Consider the following 9,676-nt stretch of genomic DNA (forward strand, 5'->3'; position numbering starts at 1 on the left):
CCGCTGGTAAATTTTGGGTCGCGAGCTGAATTTGAGGTTTGGACGATCGAAGCCTCCGGAAGGGGCGAGTCTCGGGCTCTCGGCCCGTTTTGTGTGCTTTCACGCATCTTAACGCTGTCAAGGCCCGTTTTGTGTGCTTTTAGGCCTGAGGACCTCGCTCTGATGGCAATGCGAGCATCAAATTGCGGTTGCGGTTGAGGCCACCAATGCTCAACTCCCAGCCCGCAGATGTTATTAGGTTGAATCAAGAAATTAATCGCATGCGACCATGGAAGTATCTAAGCATTGTGTGTGAAATATTATTTGTAAGTATAGCTGCGCTCATAAGAAAAACATGAAAAAAAATCCCAGGCACAAGTTTTTGCTTTCCCTGTCCCTTCCTATCCGTCCCCTACCCTTGTAGCTTCACATCCCTCGACAAATATGGGTGGCATCAAGTCAAGTCCGGTAAGGTTCGACCATATGTATGCCCAAACCCAAAACATATTTGTGATGTCTAAATCCAAACTTAAACATTAATAAAACTATAAATCTTATACCCAATAATAAATCCAAAAGGATTTGGGTCTTGGGTAACATATCCAACATGATTTGGGCATTGAATTAGGTTTCGGATAAAAATCGCGCTCAAGTAGCTTTCGGATAAAAATCGAGCTTTCAATGAACTATTTTGCTTTATTTTTGAATTATTTTTCGTGAATCATGGAAAAAAATGATATTAAAAAATGTAATGCTACAAATGCTTCTTATTTTCCGTGCAAGGATGTAAGGTGTGGCATTTATTTTCAATTGAAGTGATAAGATTTGATGACGATGACCAGAAGTAGCAGGCCTCATCTTTTTCATAAGTAACTCGAAGTTCCTATCTCATTTTAGAATATATTATTTCTTCCCCTCTCTTTTGCTTTTTCTTTCCCGTGCTATTCTTTTCCCACCCTTGGTGGGAGAGCTCTCTCGTCCTCTCTTTCTACTCTCTAGCATGAGAGCTTTTTCTTGAATAGAGATGGTGAGTCTCGTGAGACATCTATGGCTTCAAGAGCAGTGATGCAAGGAAGGAGGTGAGGTAGTCGTGATGGGCGTAAAGTGTGGTCGTGCTCCTTTTGTACACACTCCTCACCACCTAGTGTCCAAAAGTAGCTCTTGCTCATCTCAAGCTTTCTAGCCATGCTCTTATCTAGTAGAATTCGTATAAGAGGAACAACAATATTTCTTATCTGATATGGAGTAAATTCAAAGGCTCAATCAAAAAACAGTTTTACCCGATCAACCACAAGGGGGATAGGTGGATCAAATGGTAGTACCTATGGCAGAAGTATGATCAATTTTCAGGACTACACCATCGAGTTCCATAATCAAGCACTCTCACTAGGAATCTCCATTAACAATTATGCGATTTTCATGAAGTATGACAGAGGTCTCCATGATAGCATTCGAAAAGAACTAAAGCTTCTCTAAGTTGAAGACATCAATGAAGCCAACATAAAGGCTATGGGGATTGAGGAGAAGAATTGACCTAAAAAAGATAAGAAAAGCAACAAGTTCAAGAAAGACAGTGAAAAATCAAGCTAGAAGGGAGAGCAGGTCAACAAGCAAGCTAACACGACTCAAAAAAAAAATTGCCATGATAATTGTAATCTCTATGTACACACCAAAAAAAATGTTAGTAACTTCACCCCGAGTTGCAGTTGAAGAGGAAGAAGCCAAAGGATGACGGTTCTAAGAAGAAAGGAAAGATGGTTCTCAATGTTATAGAAGTTGAGAAGCTGTATGAGCTCGAGCAAGCAGACTCCAAACCAGGGTCGAAAGAACTGTTCTGAACCAGGCGGTTTCGGCCCTTCCGAGCCATACTAGTGTCTCACTAGTATGGTTTCAGCAACAAAAATGGAATCTGTTGCTGGAGGAAAGAGAGAGCTAGCGGGGGAGGGAGAGAGAGAAGACGGGATGCCGGCAGAGTGGCGGCAGAGGCTGGTGGAGGCCGGCCTCAATTGCGAGGAGCGACGCCGTGGCCGTTGACCCTGTTTCGAACGAAGTAGGATCTTGTCGTGGCCTTAAAAAAAATTGTGATTTTTAAGTGAAGTCCTCGTAGCGGAGGTCGGCCTCCGCCGGCCTCTGCCAGCGTCTGCCACCCTGCTTCGGCCCTTTCTCTCCCGCTTGCTCTCTCTTTCTCTTTTCCTCTCTACACAGTTTCCCTCTCGGTATAGGCCCAACACGGCTCATACTAAGTCATCCCGCCGGAAAATTAGTACGGTGCCCGGTACTAGTTTCCTCTGACCTTGCTTCAAACTAAGCTTGATGGCAAGAAAGCTGAGACAACAATTGAGGCAGATCTAGAGATGAGAGAAGAACTTTTTGCTTGAGGATCTAAGGGCTCGTTTGGTTCGCGGGAAGCATTTTCCTTCCTAGGAATATGATTCCTGGGAAACAAATTCCTAGGAAGAGGATGCCTAGGAAAGTACTTTTGGCATGTTTGGTTGACCATGAAAAAGTGACAAATTTCTAAGGTGCTTATGTTTGGTTGGCCATCCACTTTTCTAGGAAAGTTATATATAATTCCTATTATGCCCTTAATAAAAATTAGGTTTTTAATGCCTCTTTAATGCTTCTTTAATGCTGAAGGGACTTTTTGGGAAAAAGTAAAAATGGAGTGATTCCCGCCTCATGGGAAAGTAACTTTCCCATGTTTCTCATGGGAAAGACTTTCCCATGAAATGTGGGAATCACATTCCCATGGGAATACAACTTTCCCTTCTCTCTCCTTTGAAAACTCCAACTAAACAAGAGGCATCTCATTACTTTCCCGTTGACCACACTTTCCCCCCTTCTTTTCCCGCGAACCAAACGAGCCCTAAGTGAAGTAGAGCATCATTGGGGCTATTGTAGATCTTAAAAGCTAGAAAAAATCTGGCTCAGAAGCTAGGATTTCAAACTAAGACTCATCCACATCCTTACCCTCTCGGTTGGATCTAGAAAGATGCTGAATTGAAGATTGCCATGTAATATACCTTGAAGTTTGCCCTAATTGAGAGGTATATTAATGAGGTAACTTGTGAAGTAATTTCTTTAAAAGTTTTTTAGGTCATCCTTGGAAGCCCATACCTTTGACATCGAGATGCAGTCTTCTACAGACGACAGAGAAAGTATTGCCTTATAAAGAACGAGAAGGAGTTAATGGTCAATGCCTCCAAAACACAAGGTAACATTAATATTGTCACTGCTGCCCAAGAAAAATGACTTGTTAATGTCTACAACATGTTTGTGACGATGGTACGAGAATCTGATACCACTTACAAGAGGCCAAGCTCTCGTCTCTCGATTCTGCTGACCAATCTACTGAAATCGAGATCGAGGAGTCATTGTAGTCATCATCAACGATGAGGGACAACAAAAAGCATCCTACCACGAAGTCCAGATGCATGAGTAGAGTAAGTGGTTTGTTGAGAATTTAGAGCAAAAAAGAGCAAGGCCAGAAACCATATCTAAGCAAAGCTAGGTGGTTTAATCACAAGATAGAAAAACAAGCATTTTTCTACCTTCAATTTTGATTTAGCAGGATCTAAATCTCCTAAACAAGAAAAGCCCTGATTTAGGAGGGTCTTTGAACTTGATATGAACCACTTTGGAACCGTGTTGCAAGCCAAACTTTCGAAGGCCATAGCATAGTCATACGATGCCTGATTAAGATAATATTTTCTTTTGAAATCGGATAGTTTTTCGAGATCTACAACTTTTTGAGCCTAAAATATACCAGTCAAACCGAAACTTTTCTTTTTGGAAAAGACTTTGATCAGATATTATCTCTCAATCCGTGAAGAATTAGATAGAATGACAGAAGGCAAAGTTGATGTATAAGCTGAGATCTACTTCCTAAAGAATTTTAGCCTTTTTGAGTTTGTTGCACTAGTCATGTTTATTTTAGGAAAAAGAGTCCTATTAGAATTAGGAAGAGAAATTCAATCTAAATTGTGCAAGGACGAATCTCATCACTATAAATAGAGGATGTGTACATTGATTTTAGATCATCAATTAAAAAAAATGGGATTTAAGCCCTACTTTCGTAATTCTTTCATCTTTTAAATTTCTTTTAAGAGATTTAAATTGAGCGTATTAAGAAAAATCTTTCTTATTCTCGATGAGATCAAGCTTTCTCATCTTAATTCTTAAAAAGAGAAAAAGATTGCAAAAATAAGATATTGTATTTTATATGTATCATATCAATCATTTAGCAATATGGATATAGAGTGATACCCCAATGAGATTTTGGTTGAATGAAAATTGCAACCTACATTTAACTAGTTTTAATGAGTCCATTCAATTCAAATAAGTGTTGGTTAGGAAAATTTACCACCTTGACTAGCTTCGATTTTTATAAGCCTATTCAATTCAAGTGTTGGTTAGCAGATAAATTTACCACCTAACCTTAACAATTAATGTTCAAACATAGATGGTATCATGGCATGCAATTCTGTTCCACTATATATTGGAAGCAAAATATTTTTAATTTAAACCGAATGCCATTAACATGGATGTTAAAATTCAAAAAAAATATATGTATATATACTTCAAGGTGTTTATGTGTATGTGAAAAGCTTACTGGGCTCCCAACCACTAATTTGGCCAACTTGATGATCAATCGACCCTTGTTTGGCAACAAATCCCATGAGTTGCATCAATCTTCTCTTGTTATATGGCAAGAAAATTGCTGTGTGTATCCACTTGGATCTTCAAAGTTTGCTACAAGAAAATCTCAAAATTCTTGTTGTCAGTAGGGCTGCAAGTCGGTAGAGTCAGCCCACAGCATGCTTGACCATGACCCAGCTTGCTTTATGTTTGTGTCTTGATTCTAGATCCGAATCCAACCTGTTGGTTATTCAAGTTGGACTGGGATTGGATTCATAGAAAAGATTTATGACCTAGTGAGTTAATCAGGTCAGGTTGGGATCCAATATGACCCTACGCAATCCAAAATGTTTGGGTTTGGATCGAAACCGAGTTGGTTCCATAGTTTGGACCAAACATTTGGCTATTATCTTATAACAAAAATATAATAATTAACATTTAAATATAAAATTATTATTATTATTTAAATAAAACAAAAATGCCACTTTAAATTTGAGTTTTCATTAAAAAAGCCCTTTTTATATGATCTAAGAAAGTGATTATTCTTAAGGTAGAAGTGTACAAACTATAATTTTTAAAAATAAATTTGATATGCTTGAGAACATAATGAAAGAAAATTCTTTAAAACAAACAATGAATATGTAAATATACTTAAGTGAAAGTAGGTGAAGGAAAATTGAGTTGTTAAGATGAACAAAGAGGGATTAGTTTAAATAAGGTTCATTTAAGGAATGGAAATGATATTTATTGCGAAGGAGAAAGGGTTTATATAATGTGGGTTTTCAAGTTGGGTTAGATTGGGTTGTTCGAAAAATATAAATTCCAAACCCGACTTAGTTCCCAAATTAGTCAATTCTTTTTCTGATCCAACCGATAAGTCTTCAAAATTGAAATGAGTTGGATCTAATCAGGCCTGAATCAGGAGCAGATAATGAGTCAACTCGAACTATTTGCACCCTAATCTTCACTTGATAGTGGGCTCAAACCATCCCCAAACATTATTTGATATGTTATCAGAATATAAAACATGATAGAATCATCATTATTATTGGCAAATGGGCATCTGTTGGGGATAGCGAGTGGCAGGCATCTGCTGCTTCTCAAAAATAAGATCGTAGCTGAAGTTGTTTATGTAAAATGATAAGATGAGGTTCAAAAGGGAAGCAACATTGGAGAAGTTGAGAGGGTGAATAGGCACAAAGAAAAAGTGAAAAGTAAAAGTAATGAGTCCTGTGACAGCTCTATTTATTCGAGGTGGCGCAGCTTTCCTCTGTGCATTCTTTGTAAGCGCGATCGAGAAATCATTTCAAGCACCAATGAGAACAAATTGATTGACACGACAATGTGTAGTAACCTACTCTCAAAGCCATAAATGATTTTTTTTTTCTCCTGATTTAGCTAACTGCTCCATGCCGAATATGAATGAGCTGTTGTACTGAAAAAATTATAAATAAATAAAATAAAAAATAAAATTAATTAGATATATAACAAATTGTACCTCATCTAAAAGATTTAGTCGGAAGGTATTTGTTGAAATATTTATAGAAAAGAAAAACAAAAAAAAAGAGAAAAGTGATTTTATTTCGTTGTTCCATCACATTCGGTAAATCTCAAGGATTATACGTACTCGTCTATAGACTCTATATAAAGAAAATAATATAGGTTAATGCAAGTTTATGCTAATCAAAAAAAATTTATGGATGATGCAGGTTGTTACGTGATTTCTAAAATTATGCTAACACTTTTCTTCAAACTTAAGATGGTACTATGATGCTAACTTGAGTTTTGAAACTAGATAACGAATGTACCCAAAACTGATGTACTAGATCAAGAGCTGATGAAGTAGCAGCTTAGAAGCTAACTTTATAAACTAGGAGCTGATATAATAGCTCAAAGGCTGATGTGGTGGCAGATCAAGAGCTGACATAGTAGCACAAAGCTTGATGTGACAGAACCGAGTTGTTATAGTAGCTCAGAAACTGATATAGCAGATTAGGAGTTGATATAACAACTCAGAAGCCGATATGATAGACTAATATGTCAAACTGATGTAACAGTATAGAATTTGATATAGTAGAACATAAGCTGACATAGCAGCTTAAAAACTGATGCGGCAAATTAGAAAGCTAACGTAACAAACTAATGTGTTTCGCAATGCTGACGTAGCGAACTGATATGGTAGACTACTACGTCCGCTGATATGACTGACTAACATTGCAAATTGGTGTCTGTCGATATGTTTGAATGATGTGACAGACTGATGTATTTGTTGATGTGGCTGATTAACTTATCTAATGATATAACAGTGAAAATACACAAAGAAGATGGTAGTTGCAGCAAGGATAAAGCTCAGAGACAAAGCAGTTGAAGATCGACGATCCTCTAGATGGAGACACTATAGAAGAGGAGAGAGAGACCTGAAACTGGGTAGTAAAGAAGCCAGAGATAGCAAATAAAATTGGAGATGGAGAGAAAGAGGCTAAGCGACGATAAGGAGAGAATCGAAGATCTGAAGCTAAGAAGAAAAGTAGTGGAGAGGAGCTGTAGATATATGGAAAACGAAGGATCTTTGAATATTAATCTATCAAAAATAGAGGATATGCAGATCTATAAGTTCTTCGAATATAGATTCACTAGAAAATAGAGGATCTATGGGAAACAAAATTTCTGCGAATCTATTGAAAAATAGAAGATATTCAGGTGTTGATTCACTAGAAAACATAGATTGATAAATCGACAATATAGGTCTTCAAAGCTTCTAGACACGGTGATGACGGACATAACAAAGATGGAAAAGATGGCAGCAAAAGATTAGGTGATCGATAGCTTTGATACTATGTTGAAATATTTGCAGAGGAAGGGAAAAACAAGAAAAAAAAGGTAGAGAGAATATTTCTTTGTTCTATCACATTTGGTACATAAGACTTTGGAAGATATCTCGAGAAAAGGTTTTCGCACCGGTGTTTCCTATATGTACTCCAGTTTATTCGAAAAGTATAGTGTAAGCTTTTAGGCCTTTGGTCTGTCAGTTGCTGATGCCTTCTCTTCCTTTGGTCTAACCCTGAAGCTCTCACAGCGAGATCAGATACAGTTGGCACCATGCCGAACATCATTCGAGATGCCACCTTCAACCAAGACTGAAATGCTAAACACAGTTCGTTCGGTAGCTCACACGCACCGCTCGTTGTGACCCAGAAAGATGAATAGAACCGAACTAGCAACAAGAATTGCCAATGGGAGTTTGTTTCAGTCATCTCTTCCTAATACGAATTCGGATCCCCACCCCCCTCGAACAAGTCTTTCTCACTTTCGTCAAATTCTTGCTCTTGCTCTGCAAATCAGAACTGAAAACTGTTTTATACCCGGAAAAAAAAATCCGCCAATCCCGATATTCAAAAATTTCTGCTGTGCCTGGTGACGCCTTCATGGCGCAGGATCTTTGAAGGTCCTGACACGATCATTGGTATGTTCTCAGGGATAATATATACTCGTGTACAAACTCTATATAAGAAAAATAATATAAGTTAATATAGGGTCATGCTAATAAAAAAATATTATAGATGATGCAGGTTGTTACATGATCCTTAAAATTATGTTAATAGTATTATTTGGGTTTCTTGATTCTGTATAAATATCCAAAATCTATCTAACAAGTAACTGATGTGAGACTAAATAATCGCCCGCACGGGTCCTCATATACTTCCTTCTTGAAGCTCTAACATCCTTGCTAGGCTAATGGTCTAAATCCATTCAAATCTAATCACAGGCACCATGATCAGCTCATAGTCACCCTCCATGAATCAATGCTGCAGTGTCTTCTAGTCCATATAGGCTATGGGTTACATCCGCTCCGATACTATTTGTAACAAACTTAGAACCTCATTCAAAAAATCTAGCCAGAAGGTATTATTTGGATTCCTTGATTCTATATAACTATCTAAAAACTACCCAACGAATAACTAATGTGGAACTAACACATACCCATATGAATCCTCACAAAATAACTTTTCCTCTCATAAACGAGATTTATGGAACAAACAGCACAATCATAAAACTTATTCTCGGTGGAGGTCCACTGCAATTTATAATTCAACATATAGTATAACCAGTTGGATGGTCATTTTTAAAGGCTATAATAACTCACTAGCAACTTTGGGATTTATAAGTTTGTGTCGCAATACAATACAATATGCTTGGTTCAATGGAAGCATGCTATTTCTTTAATCAGATATGGTAATAGGTGGGCCACCCACTGAAGTCAGAAGGCCGACAATTTGGTATGGCTAATTGGCCTGGTTTGAATTTGATAGGCTTGACGGTGCCCTAATTATTCAGTTGCCGAGGTCAAAGATGGAACAAAAAGAAATAGGAGAAAAACTAATGACAGATAGATCAATTCATCCAATGAATTGGAATTGACTTCTTAGAAATGCTGGTTCATCTCAGCCCCTGGGTATGACTTGGAACATACGGCATAGAATAAAAGGGTGATAAATGCATTAGTAAATAGAAGCATGGAGATTTCGGTAGGTAGGGTCACTAGATTGTGATATCATGTTAAGATCCTATTTTGAAACCCCGGCACTTAAATGGATAGGGCCAAGAGTACATGAGCCCTCGACTTGGTCACATGATCAAAATTAATCTTATCTTTAAACATTATTTCCACTTCCCATCACTTGATAGCACTTGAATTTAAGAGGTGACAATGAGTTCTCACCACTTGGTGAACATCACCATCCATGCTGATGAGGTAAGTAGCCATGGTTTCTTGTGAATGGGAGGTAAGTAATTTCAAGAAACAATGTTCCCCAATGAATCTATGACACATGGAAGCCTTGCTGTGGATAGCCCAACCGCTTCCAAGAGCATTGAGTAGAATAAAGAAAGCTTCACAAGGAAAATGAGACTTGGTCATGCTCTCCAAGAGATTTCAAAGTGGTTGGTTGGGAATTACATGCTAGTCTTGTACGATGCGGTGGTTTACAATTGCAAGTTGTTCCCATGATTCTACATTTAGTTCTGACCATGTTGGTTAATTAGTGTAATATTATTTTCA

The sequence above is a fragment of the Phoenix dactylifera genome, chromosome 2 (genome assembly GCF_051530095.1).
Source record: "Phoenix dactylifera cultivar Ajwa chromosome 2, Ajwa_hap1_PhDact_Kaust_v1.1, whole genome shotgun sequence".
In the NCBI taxonomy this organism is placed as follows: domain Eukaryota; kingdom Viridiplantae; phylum Streptophyta; class Magnoliopsida; order Arecales; family Arecaceae; genus Phoenix; species Phoenix dactylifera.